The sequence below is a fragment of the Mirounga angustirostris genome, unplaced genomic scaffold (genome assembly GCF_029215605.1).
Source record: "Mirounga angustirostris isolate CCGP_5_RB_7025 unplaced genomic scaffold, mMirAng1.0.hap1 SCAF_11, whole genome shotgun sequence".
In the NCBI taxonomy this organism is placed as follows: domain Eukaryota; kingdom Metazoa; phylum Chordata; class Mammalia; order Carnivora; family Phocidae; genus Mirounga; species Mirounga angustirostris.
The window spans coordinates 72,856,273-72,868,675 of NW_026991719.1; positions in this window are offsets into that span (position 1 = coordinate 72,856,273).

Below are 12,403 nucleotides of genomic sequence, written 5' to 3' on the forward strand. Positions count from 1 at the left end.
GTAAAAAATTGGCTTACATTGTTAATAATATTACTCTGAGTTTATGACAATTACTAGAGTCAACATGTTGATCTTTTTTACCAGGTGGTATTGCTAAATAATGGAGTAAAATTCTCATAAAATACTATATTTAGCTTTAAATATACTAACATTTTTGTGTGTACAGAATATAATTGTCAAACTAAGTGAAGAAATGTCACTAAAAATATCTTTGAGAGGTTAAAGTTTTCATGTTGCCTCTTTTCTTATTCCTTTTATTTTTTCTACAGACTGGCAAGGATCCACAGATTTAGGCTAAGGTGTCATTGAGGAATAAGTTTCATATGGTGTTACCTCTTCTAAAGATTTTAAGGGAGGGGCGCCTGGGTGGCTCAGTCGTTAAGAGTCTGCCTTCGGCTCAGGTCATGATCCCAGGGTCCTGGGATCGAGCCCTGCATCGGGCTCCCTGCTCTGCAGGAGGCCTGCTTCTCCCTCTCCCACTCCCCCTGCTTGTATTCCCTCTCTCGCTGCCTCTCTCTCTGTCAAATAAATAAAAATTAAATAAATAAATAATTAATTAAATTATGGTAATGGCATGTTTCTATATAATCTGTATATACATGTAATTAAAGACCCTAGATATAGATGTGTATAATCTAGGAAGTAAATTATATATAACAGAATGTTAATCTGTTTTATATATAATATACAAAATATAACAAATATAAGTATATTCATAATTATATTTTATAAGTAATTTATATTCATAGCATATGAATATATGAATATCATATATATATAGTATATATGATATATATAAAGCAAATTACCCATATAACTTATCTCAGGAAAACAGAACATATCAAGTGACATAGCTAGATATTTTGTCTATGTATACTGTAAAAATTTATAATAGGGTTTCCAATTATTTTTTCCTCCTTTCCTATAAGAAGATTGTAAATCCTCACTCAGTGTCATGTGATTTGCAGCACTCTCTATGGGAGGAATATATTTTTTTACCCTACTGCTCCTAACCACAGGTCTTGCTTTGGCCAAAAGAATGTGAACAAATTTGAACTGTACTATTCTGAGAAGCAGCTTTAAGAGCTACTGAGAATTCTAACTATGCTTTCCTTCTGCCTTGAGAACAACATAAGTATGGACTATTTCTTTAACTTCAGCCCTGAATGAACAATCATATGAAGTAGAGTCACAGGGAACTCAGAGATGACATATAAGTAAGTCTGAAGTCAACATTTTGTTTTGTAAGTCACTGAAATTTGAAGCTCATTTATTACTACCAAAAATTTAACACACACCAAAATGTGTCTTCCTGTTTTCAAATAAATACAAATAATATTAAAAAAAAAATAGAGGGCGCTTGGGTGGCTCAGTTGGTTAAGTGGATGCCTTTGGGTCAGGTCATGTCCCAGGGTCCTGGGATCGAGCACCACATTGGGCTCCCTGCTCAGTGGAGAGCCTGTTTCTCCCTCTCCCTCTGCCTGCCTCTCTGCCTACTTGTGCTCTATCTCTTTTAAATAAATAAGTAAAAAAAAAAATCTTTAAAAAAATAGCAGACACATAGAAGAGAACAAGAGTCATTACCAAAAAAGATGCTACTGAACAATTACAGAATCACTGGGGCACAGAGATTGTTGTTGCTATTACTCTATGCAGTCAGGAACTTCCCTATATGAGTGATACCTCAACTGCTAGTTTAAGTACCAATGGACATATAAGGACTTCTGTCCAAACCCCTGCACTAAGAGACTTGACCAAACTTTAAAGAGGCTTCTAGAAGCTTGAGGTTGTGTTCCTGGGATGACCCAACCCTCTTTTGAGTTCCTGTCTGGAAAAACCAAAGGCTGTCAAAAGAATTTGTTCTAGTCAGCACCTAATGATTAGTCTCAGACTTCCCCTTTCTTAGAGCATTCATTACAAAAGGGTTTACAATTGTAAATCCTTCCTTTGTCCCTTGAGAGGCACATGTATCTCCTGTGACTCATGAGTGTCTTTCTTAAGGAAAAAGCTATTCTCCTGAAATGTAATCACTGCCAAGGATAGGGCCTCAGGCTCCTAGTCTCTATGGGAAGACAGAACACTAATTTAGATCATTGCCAGTTAGCAGGCACAGGTGGCCTAATCCCATTGACATTGACCAATCCTTTATAATTTTTCCCTTTTCTGACTCTAGTCAAGCTCTGATCCTTTGGTCCTCATTCTCTTTTTAAAGCACCCAGTCTCCCTTGTGCTAATAACATTAGATTTCAGTGTTTTCCTCTACTGTCAAAAGTTACTAAATAAAATTTGTTTTCACCACTCTAACTAATGGCTGGTTTTATTTGTTTGACAGAGTGCACTGGTAATTACTTTAAGGGGCAAGTTGTTACTATCTTACAAAAAAGCCTGCATCACAACATGTATATTTTTATAGGATTCTATCTACCTTATACTACTACTACTACTAATAATAATAAATAGCATTTACTATATTTACATTTACTGTAAAAATTTGAAACTTTACATTTATTCACTTTTTTTTTCCAGGACTTATTCAGGTGTTAATGATGCAGAGGTCCTAAGTCATCATCTGTGAGATTCTCTTGGCCTTTTCATACTTGCAAGATTGTCGCTCCAACTACAAACATGAAATCCTTACATGTCAGCCTTTGAAGCAGGGAAGGAAAGAGAAAAGTGCACAAAGGGAGATTTCTTCACATATCTTTCTTTTTAAACTAGAAAGCGAGCAAAATATTTCCCATACAATTGGAAACAAGGTTCTTTTATACCACATTGGTTAGAACTGGATCACAGTCCCATATCTAGGCCAGGGACTCGGTCTACCTTCCTTAGAAAATGTGAATTCACTCAAATCATACTATTTCAGTGTTTCCTCTTTAGAAAACTTGAATTCACTCAAATCATACATTTCAGTGTTTCCTCCAAAATCAGTAAATAAATCTATTGAGAGATGGTAGCAAAGATCAGTTGTTTTAGAGTCCTGGAAGATCAGACATCTTAAAAGAATGATGGTTGAAATGTAAAAAAAAAAAAAAGAAGAAGAAGAAGAAGGAGCTAACATAGCCGGTATGAGACTCTGATCCTCAGAAAGTCTGCTTACAAGGTTGACCCATGGCTGGAATCTGGGAACCTAAATTGTAAAGAGTTCCTTACAAAAATAAAACTTACCCTAAATGAAAAGGGCAATTCACTATGCCTAGACATTTTGTACAGTCAAGGTGGTTTATGCTACACTTTTCTTTCTGGGAGTCTGGAATTTTGGTACTTACTAGGCAGAATGTCCTTATGTGTCCAGGCATCAATAAAAACCTTGATTAATGAGTCTATAATTAACTTTCTTGGTAGATGACAATTCATATGTGTTGTAAAATTTTGATACTAGAAGAATTATGTACATCCTGTATGACTCTACTGGGAGAGGACTTTTGGAAACTTGACCTGGTATTCTCTGTAACTTTTCCCATGCAACTTTTCCCTATGTTAACTATTCTTTGTATCACTTCACTATAATAAATCTTATCTGTGAGTACTGCATGCTGAGTCCTATGAGACCATCTAGTAACTCATCAAAATTAGAGGTGGATTTGGGTAGCTCTAACTGAAATATTAATACAAAATATTGTATTAAAATTAAAAAAAAAACCCATGAGTTGAATCCTGAGGGTATCTAGTCCAGTGAATTCCAAGAGGTGGGTGGATGGAAACTTTCAACTATACATTGCTGTTTGTTGAATTTATTGAATCTAAGATGTCTGTGCTCTTAGTGATGTTGTCCACTGTCATGGTTACCTCTCATATAAGGGCATGCATGACCTAAGTATTTCACCAGATTTCATAAGTGGTCTGGAGAGTGGCTCATTCAAAAATAAATCTGACCTGTGCATGATATCTTTTTTTGAGGGGAAGGGAGGGACAGACGGAGAGGAAGAGAGAGAATCTTAAGCAGGCTCCAAGTCCAGCACAGAGACTGATGCAGGGCTCTATCTCACAACCCTGAGATCATGACCTTAGCCAAAATCAAGAGTCAGATGTTTAATCAACTAAGCCACCCAGGTAGCACCCCCTCATGCATGATATCTTGTGGTGATTAGTCATTTGAGACATATATCAAGTTGTCAGACTGTATCTCACAGGGCTTGTTCAGATACTGGGAGTAAAGACCATCTACAAGGAAACATAACCAGAGTCCTGACAGATCTGAGTAGTCAAGATTTAGTTGTTGGCAATAAGTTCAGGCAGGAGGGAGAAAGATTGGAAATGTTAGTGTAAAGAGTTGCATCCATATACTGAAAATATTATGAACTGAATTGTATTGCCCTGTGTGAACCACACTGAAGCCATCTTGGACAAATCTGCCATGATGATTGTTCTGTGACCTGAAAACTTCTTAAGCACAGCTCCCTCTCCTCCCACATTATTTCCCTTTACTTAATTACACTCTTAAGTACATCTTTAGGGCATAACATCCTTGATCTGCCTTAGAGATATGACCATGACACACACCTATTCTGGAATATTCTCCTCTTGGGTGGCCCCCATAATGTACTCCTAGCCTCTAGGGCTATAAAATCAGGTCTTAAAGGTGGTGGGATTGGGGAGATCTTCTTGGTTTGTGAATGCCCAAGACATGCTTCTGTCTGTAAGTCCCCTTAAGAAACCATTTCTCATCAAGCTGGGCTTCTCAGACTTCATTTTCAGTATTATGGCTCCTTCAGCTTTTGAAGGTATTTTTGCATATACCTCCCTTTCATAGAACAGGCCAAAAATTAGGTTGTAGCCCAATGTAACTGTATTTGGAGAAAGGGCCTTTAGAGAGATGATTAAGGTTAAATGAGGCCATAAGTGTGAAACTATCCAACAAGAAGATCTAATCCAATAAGACTGGTAGCCTTACCAGAAGAGGAAGAGATACCAAGAGTATATGCACACAGAGGAAAAGGCCATGTGAGGACACAGAGAGAAGAGACCCCTCTGTAAGCCAAGGATACAAGTATAACCAAATACCAATCCTACCAGCACCCTGATCTTAGGATTCTAACCTCCATAGCTGTGAGAAAATTATTTTTTGTTATTTAAGTCACCCAGTCGTTAGTATTTTGTTATGGCAGGTCTAGCTAACATGGAATGGAAATAAAATAATTGATAGCTTTGGCAAAAATTATCAATTTGTATTCAGCCAAGAATACTTTATCCAGCAAGGTTGTCATTCAGAATAGAAGGAGAGATAAAGACCTTCTAGGACAAACAGAAACTAAAAGAATTTGTGATTGGGCGCCTGGGTGGCTCAGTTGTTTGGGCGACTGCCTTTGGCTCAGGTCATGATCCTGGAGGCCCGGGATCGAGTTCCGCATCGGGCTCCCTGCTCAGCAGGGAGTCTGCTTCTCCCTCTGACCCTCCCCCCTCTCATGCTCTCTGTCTCCTTCTCTCTCTCAAATAAATAAATAAAATCTTAAAAAAAAAAAAAAAGAATTTGTGATCACTAAGCCAGCCCTGAAAGAAATATTAAAGGGGATCCTTTAGGCAAAGAGATAGCCCAAAAGTAAAAAAGACCACAAAGGAACAGAGACAATATACAGTAATAGTGACTTTACAGGTAATACAATGGCACTAACTTCATATTTTTCAATAATTACTCTGAATGAAAATGGACTAAATGCTCCAATCAAGACACAGGGTATCAGATTGAGAGGATGGAGAAACATTTATAATGTTAATGGACATCAAAAGAAAACTGAGGTAACAATCCTTATACCAGACAAATTAGATTTAAAACCAAAGATGGTAATAAGAGTTGAAGAAGGACACTATATCATAATTAAAGAGACTATCCAACAAGAAGCTCTAATAATTGCAAATATTTATGCCCCTAACATGGGATCATCAAATTATATAAGCCAATTATAACAAAATTAAAGACACTCATTGATAATAATACAATAATAGTAGGGAACATTAACACCCCACTCACAGCAATGGGCAGATCATCTAAGCAGAAGATCAACATGGAAACAGGGCTTTGAATGACACACTGGACCAGATGGGCTTTACAGATATATTCAGAACATTTGATCCTAAAGCTACAGAATACACATTATTCTCAAGTTCACGTGGAACATTCTCCAGAATAAATCACATACTAGGTAAGAAATCAGGTCTCAAACAGAAGGAAAAGAATGGGATTATTCCCTGCATATTTTCAGACCACAATGATTTAAAATGTAAACTCCATCACAAAAGGAAACTTGGAAGGAACACAAGTACATGAAGGATAAAGAGCATCCTACTAAAGAATGAATGGGTCAACCAGGAAAATAAGAATTTAAAAAAATTCATGGAAGCAAATGAAAATGAAAACATGACAGTTTAGAACCTTTAAGATGCAGCAAAGGTGATCCTAAGAGGGAAGTATATACCAATACAGTCATTCCTCAAGGCATAAGAGTCTCAAATGCACAACCTAACTTCACACCTAATGAAGCTGGGAAAAAAAAAAAAGCAAACAAAGCCTAAGCCCAGCAGGATAAGAGAAAAAACAAAGATTAAAGCAGAAATCAATGAAATAGAAACCAAAAGAACAATAGAACATATCAACAAAACTAGGAGCTGTTTCTTTGAAAGAATTAATATGATCAATAAACCTCTAGTGAGACTCATCAAAAATAAAAGAGAAAGGACCCAAATAAATGAAATCACTACTAAAAGAGGAGAGATCACAACCAACAACAAAGAAATACAAACAATTATAAGAACATATTATGAGCAACTATATGCCAACAAATTAGGAAATCTGGAAGAAATGGATGCATTCCTCGAAACATATAAACTCCCAAAACTAAAACAGAAAGAAATAGAAAACCTAACAGACTCAAAACCAGCAAAGAAATTGAAGCTACAATCAAAAATCTCCCAACAATCAAGAGTCCAGGAACATATGTCCTCCCAACGGAATTCTAACAAATATTTAAAGAAGAATTAATACCTATTCTTCTACAGCTGTTTCAAAAAATAGAAATGGAAAGAAAACTTCCAAACTCATTCTATGAGGCCACCATTACCTTGATTCCTAAACCAGACAAAGACCCCAACAAAAAAGAGAATTACAGACCGATATCCTTAATGAACATGGATGTAAAAATTCTCACCAAGATATTAGCTTATAGGATCCAACAGTACATTAAAAGGATTATTCACCACAACCAAGTGGGATTTATTCCTGGACTGCAAGGATGGTTCAACACCAGCAAATCAATCAATGTGATACAACACATTAATAAAATAGCAGACAAGAACCATATGATCCTCTCCATTGATAGAGAAAAAGCATTTGGCAAAATACAGCATCATTTCTTGACTAAAACTCTCTGCAGCGTAGGGATAGAGGGGACATACCTCAACATCATCAAAGCCATATATGAAAAACCCACAGTGAATATCATTTTCAATGGGGAAAAACTGAGACCTTTTCCCCTAAAGCCAGGAATATGACAAGGATGTCTACTCTCACCAGCATTGTTCAGCATAGTACTAGAAAACCTAGCCTTGGCAATTAGGGAAAAAAAAGAAAGAAAGAAAAGTCATCAAAATCGGCAAAGAAACAAAACTCTCACTCTTCACAGATGACATGATACTTTATGTGGAAAACCCAAAAGACTTCATCCCAAAATTGCTAGAACTCATGCAGGAATTCAGCAAAGTGGCAAGATATAAAATCAATGCACAAAAGTCAATTGCATTTCTATACACTAACAATGAGAATTAAAAAAATAGAAATTAAGGAATTGATCCCATTGATAATTGCACCAAAACCCACAAGACACCTAGGAATAAACCTAACCAAAGAGGTAAAGGATTTGTACTCTGAAAACTATAGAACACTTATGAAAGAAATTGAAGAAGGCAAAAAAATGGAAAAACATTCCATGCTCATGAATTGGAAAAACTAATATTGTTAAAATATCTATGCTACCCAGAGCTATCTGCACATTCAGTGAAATCCCTATCAAAATACCATCAACATTTTCCCCAGAGCTGGAAAAAATAATCCTAAAATTTGGAATAAGAAAAGACCCCAAATAGCCAAAGGAATGTTGAAAAAGAAAACCGAAGCTGGAGGCATCACAATTCTGGACTTCAAGCTACATTACAAAGCTGTAATCATCAAGACAGTATGGCACTGTCACAAAAATAGATGCATAGATCAATGGAACAGAATAGAGAACCCAGAAATGGACCCTCAACTCTATGGTCAACTGATCTTTAACAAAGCAGGAAAGACTATCCAATGGAAAAAAGACAGTCTCTTCAAAAATATGGTTGGGAAAATTGGACAGCCACATGCCGAAGAATGAAACTGGACAATTTCCTTACACCATACACAAAAATAGACTCAACATGGATGAATTACCTAAATGTGAGACAGGAATCCATCAAAATCCTAGAGGAGAACACAGGCAGAAACCTCTGTGACCTCAGCTTCAGCAACTTCTTGCTAGACATGTCTCCAAAGACAAGGAAAACAAAAGCAAAACTATTGAGAATTCATCATGATAAACAGCTTTTGCACAGTAAAGGAAATAGTCAACAAAACCAAAAGACAACCTACAGAATGGGCAAAGATATTTGCAAATGTATTGTCAAATAAAAGGGTAGTATCCAAGATCTATAAAAAAACTTATCAAACTCAACACTCACAAAACAAATAATCCAGTCAAGAAATGGGCAGAAGACAGGAACAGACACTTCTCCAAAGAACATACAAATGGCCAACAGACACATAAAAAAATACTCAACATCACTTGGCATCACAGAAATAAAAATCAAAACCACAATGAGATACCACCTCACACCAGTCAGAATGGCTAAAATTAACAAATCAGCAAACAACAAATTTTGGTGAGGATGTGGAGAAAAGGGAACCATTTTACACTATTGGTGGGAATGCAAGCTGGTACAGCCACTCTGGGAAAATAGTATGGAGTTTCCTCAAGAAGTTAAAAATAGAGCTACCCTATGATCCAGCACCTGAACCACTAGAGATTTACCCAAATGATACAAACATAGTGATCCGAAGAGGCACTTTCACCCCAATGTTTATAGCAGCAATATCCATGATAGTTAAACTATGGAAGGAGCCCAGATGTCCATTGACAGATGAATGGATAAAGAAGATGGGGTATAGATAGATGATAGATAGATAAATAGATATAGATATAGACATAGATATATAGATATATAATGGAATATTACTCAGCCATCAAAAAAATGAAATGTTACCATTTGTAATGACATGAATGGAAATAGAACTATTTTGCTAAGTGAAATAAGTCAACCAATGAAAGACAATTATCATATGTTTTCACTCATATGTTTACTTTAAGAAACAAAACAGAGAATCATAGAGGAAGTGATGGAAAAATAAAATAAGATTAAATCAGAGAAGGAGATAAACCATAATAGACTCTTAACTAAAGGAAACAAACTGGGGGTTGCTGGAGGGGAGTTGGTGGGGGATGGGGTAACTGGGTGATGGGCATTAAGGAAGGCACTTGATGTAATGAGCACTGAGTGTTATATATATCTGATGAATCATGGAACTCTACCTCTGAAACTAATAATACACTATATGTTAATTAATTGAATTTAAATAAAAATAAAAGAAAGAATATTAAAAAAAAAAAAAAGGTTGTCAATTTGTGTAGAATCTAGTCCATTTTACAAGTAGGTGCCAAAACTGTTTTTCTTCTACAGAGGGAAAGGATGTAAATTAAATTTTAGCTAGAGTTCCACTTCCAAAATGGCAGTGTCAGGAGCTCTGTGGACTCACTCTCCAATGAAAAATGTATAAGTGATAAAATAAAATTACTTAGAAGAACAAAAATTTAAACCTTTGGTAATTGATCTAAGAGTTTAAATTAAGTGAAATAACATTTATTGAATAAAATATGCAAAACATGGTAAAAACAGTGGAGTCTGTGGAATTTGAACCATAGCCCACTCTTGTTCTACCATCTTCAAGCTCAGTGTGATGGAAATTCCACTCCAGGTGGATGCAGCTAAGAACCCAAGACTCCCTCTACCCCAAGCCACTAGTTACAATAACTACAAGAGTGGAACAAAATGCCAAGTTCTCATTACCTTAGTGTTGCTGATGCTAAAGTTCAGGCAAATGTAGCCAAAAGGTTGGGGGCATTCATTCCTCTACCCAATCCCCTCATAGCATGGAGGCTCTACCACAGGTATGTAACAGTGATACTACTGTAGTTTCAATCATCCTCATATTGTGTCATTCATAAAGTAGAGGTCCATGCCAGGAGAGGCAAGTGAGAAGTCCAGAGTTCCCTCCCACATTCAGATCCATGCTCCTAAAGCAGAGGTATCACTATTAGATAAGTAGGTAACTGTTCAAACTCCCAAATCCATAGCCATGGCTCAGAAATTTTTCAGAGGAAGAGAAAGGACTTAATAATGAATATCTCAAAAGCTCTTTTAAAAGGAACTGACTTTTAGTGGTGGGGGCATTCAAGCCTAAGGTTACTCTCAGAATGAGATTTTTGGTAGGAAGCATTTTATTTCTATAAAAATGAGGACAGTAATTTTGTGATACCAATGAGCTAAACCATAAGCCTATTATTTTACCAGAAGAACAGATAGAAAGAAAGAATAAGAAAAATGAACAGAGTCTCAGAGAAATGTGGAAAACCATTGGACAAATCAACACATATACAATGGGAGTACTAGAAGGGTAGGAGAGAGAAAGCAAAAAAAAAAAAAAATGAAAAAGAAAGAAAGAAAAAAATGGCTAAAGGCTTCCCAAATTTCATGAAAAAACTTTATATATCCAAAAACCTCAATAAAGACCAAGCAGGGTACATATAAAAAAGATATATACCCAAATACATCATAGTCAAAATGTTGAAAGACAAAAACAAAAACAAAATTTGAAACAGAAAGATTGAAAAGATTTATTATTTACAAGGGAGCCCCACTACTATTAATAGCTGACTTCTCATTAGAAGTAATGGAGTTCAGAAGGCAGAGGAATGATATATTCAACATACTGAAAAATATAAACCATTAGCCAATAATTATACATACATCAAAAACTAATTTCAAAAAATAGAGGAAAAATTAAGACATATATTTGTTCAAGATAAAAGAAAACAAAGAATTCATTCTTAGCACACCTATCTTAAAAGAAATTCAAAACAAAATTCTTCAGGAATGAAAGCAAGTGACCTTGCATGGTAATTTGAATCTACATGAAAAAATAAAGATCACTGATAAAGATAATTATGAAATTATAAATCAAAATAAATACATATTTCTTCTCTTAACTGACGTAAAAAGCAATTGTATGAAACAATGAATATTTGTGTTGTTGGTCTTATAACAAACAGAAATGTAATATACTCAAAAAGAACACAAAAGAGGGAGGTGAAAACAAAGCTTTATTGATGTCAGGAAATGAACCAGATAGTAAATCACATGTGTAAGAACAAATGGACAGAACCAGAAAAAAAAGTAAATAAAAGTTAATATAAAGAAATATTACAGTATATACTTGCTCTGCTTTTATCTCTCAGATTCCTTAAAAGATATACAACTATATAAAATAATAATTATAACAATGCAGTTACATTTGTAACATAGATATAATATGCATGACAAAAATAACAAAAGGTAGAGGAACAAAAAGTAACCAAAAGGATAAGGAGGGAATAGAGCTGTATAGGAAAAATGGTTCTCTATCCCACTGGAATTAAGTATGTATAAACCTGAAACTGATTCTGACAGATTAAGAGTAATGTGGTAATTCCTAGAGTAATCATTAAGAAAATAATTAAAAAGTAGTGAAACGATATTTATGGAATTAAAAGATTACACTGGTAAATATATAGTTGATGAAAAGACAATACTGAAGGAGGAAAAGAGAAACAAAAAAGATATGAGACAAGCAGAGACAAAAATAAAATGGAAGATATGAATCTAACTTTATCAATAACATTAAATGTGAATAGATTAAACAACTAAAGACACAGACTCTCAGACTAGAAAAAGAAAATCCAGCTATACACCATCTCCAGAAGATAAACTTTAGATGTAAAGATATAAATGGTTTGAATATGGGGCGCCTGGGTGGCTCAGTTGGTTAAGTGACTGCCTTCAGCTCAGGTCATGATCTCAGGGTCCGGGGATCGAGCTCCGCATTGGGCTCCCTGCTCAGCTGAAGACTGCTTCTCCTTCTCCCACTCCCCCTGCTTGTGTTCCCTCTCATGCTGTCTCTCTCTCTCTGTCAATTAAATAAATAAATAAATAAAGCTTAAAAATAAATAAATAAATAAATGGTTTGAATATAAAAGAATAGAATAAGATATATCATGCAATAACCACCACAAGAAGGCTG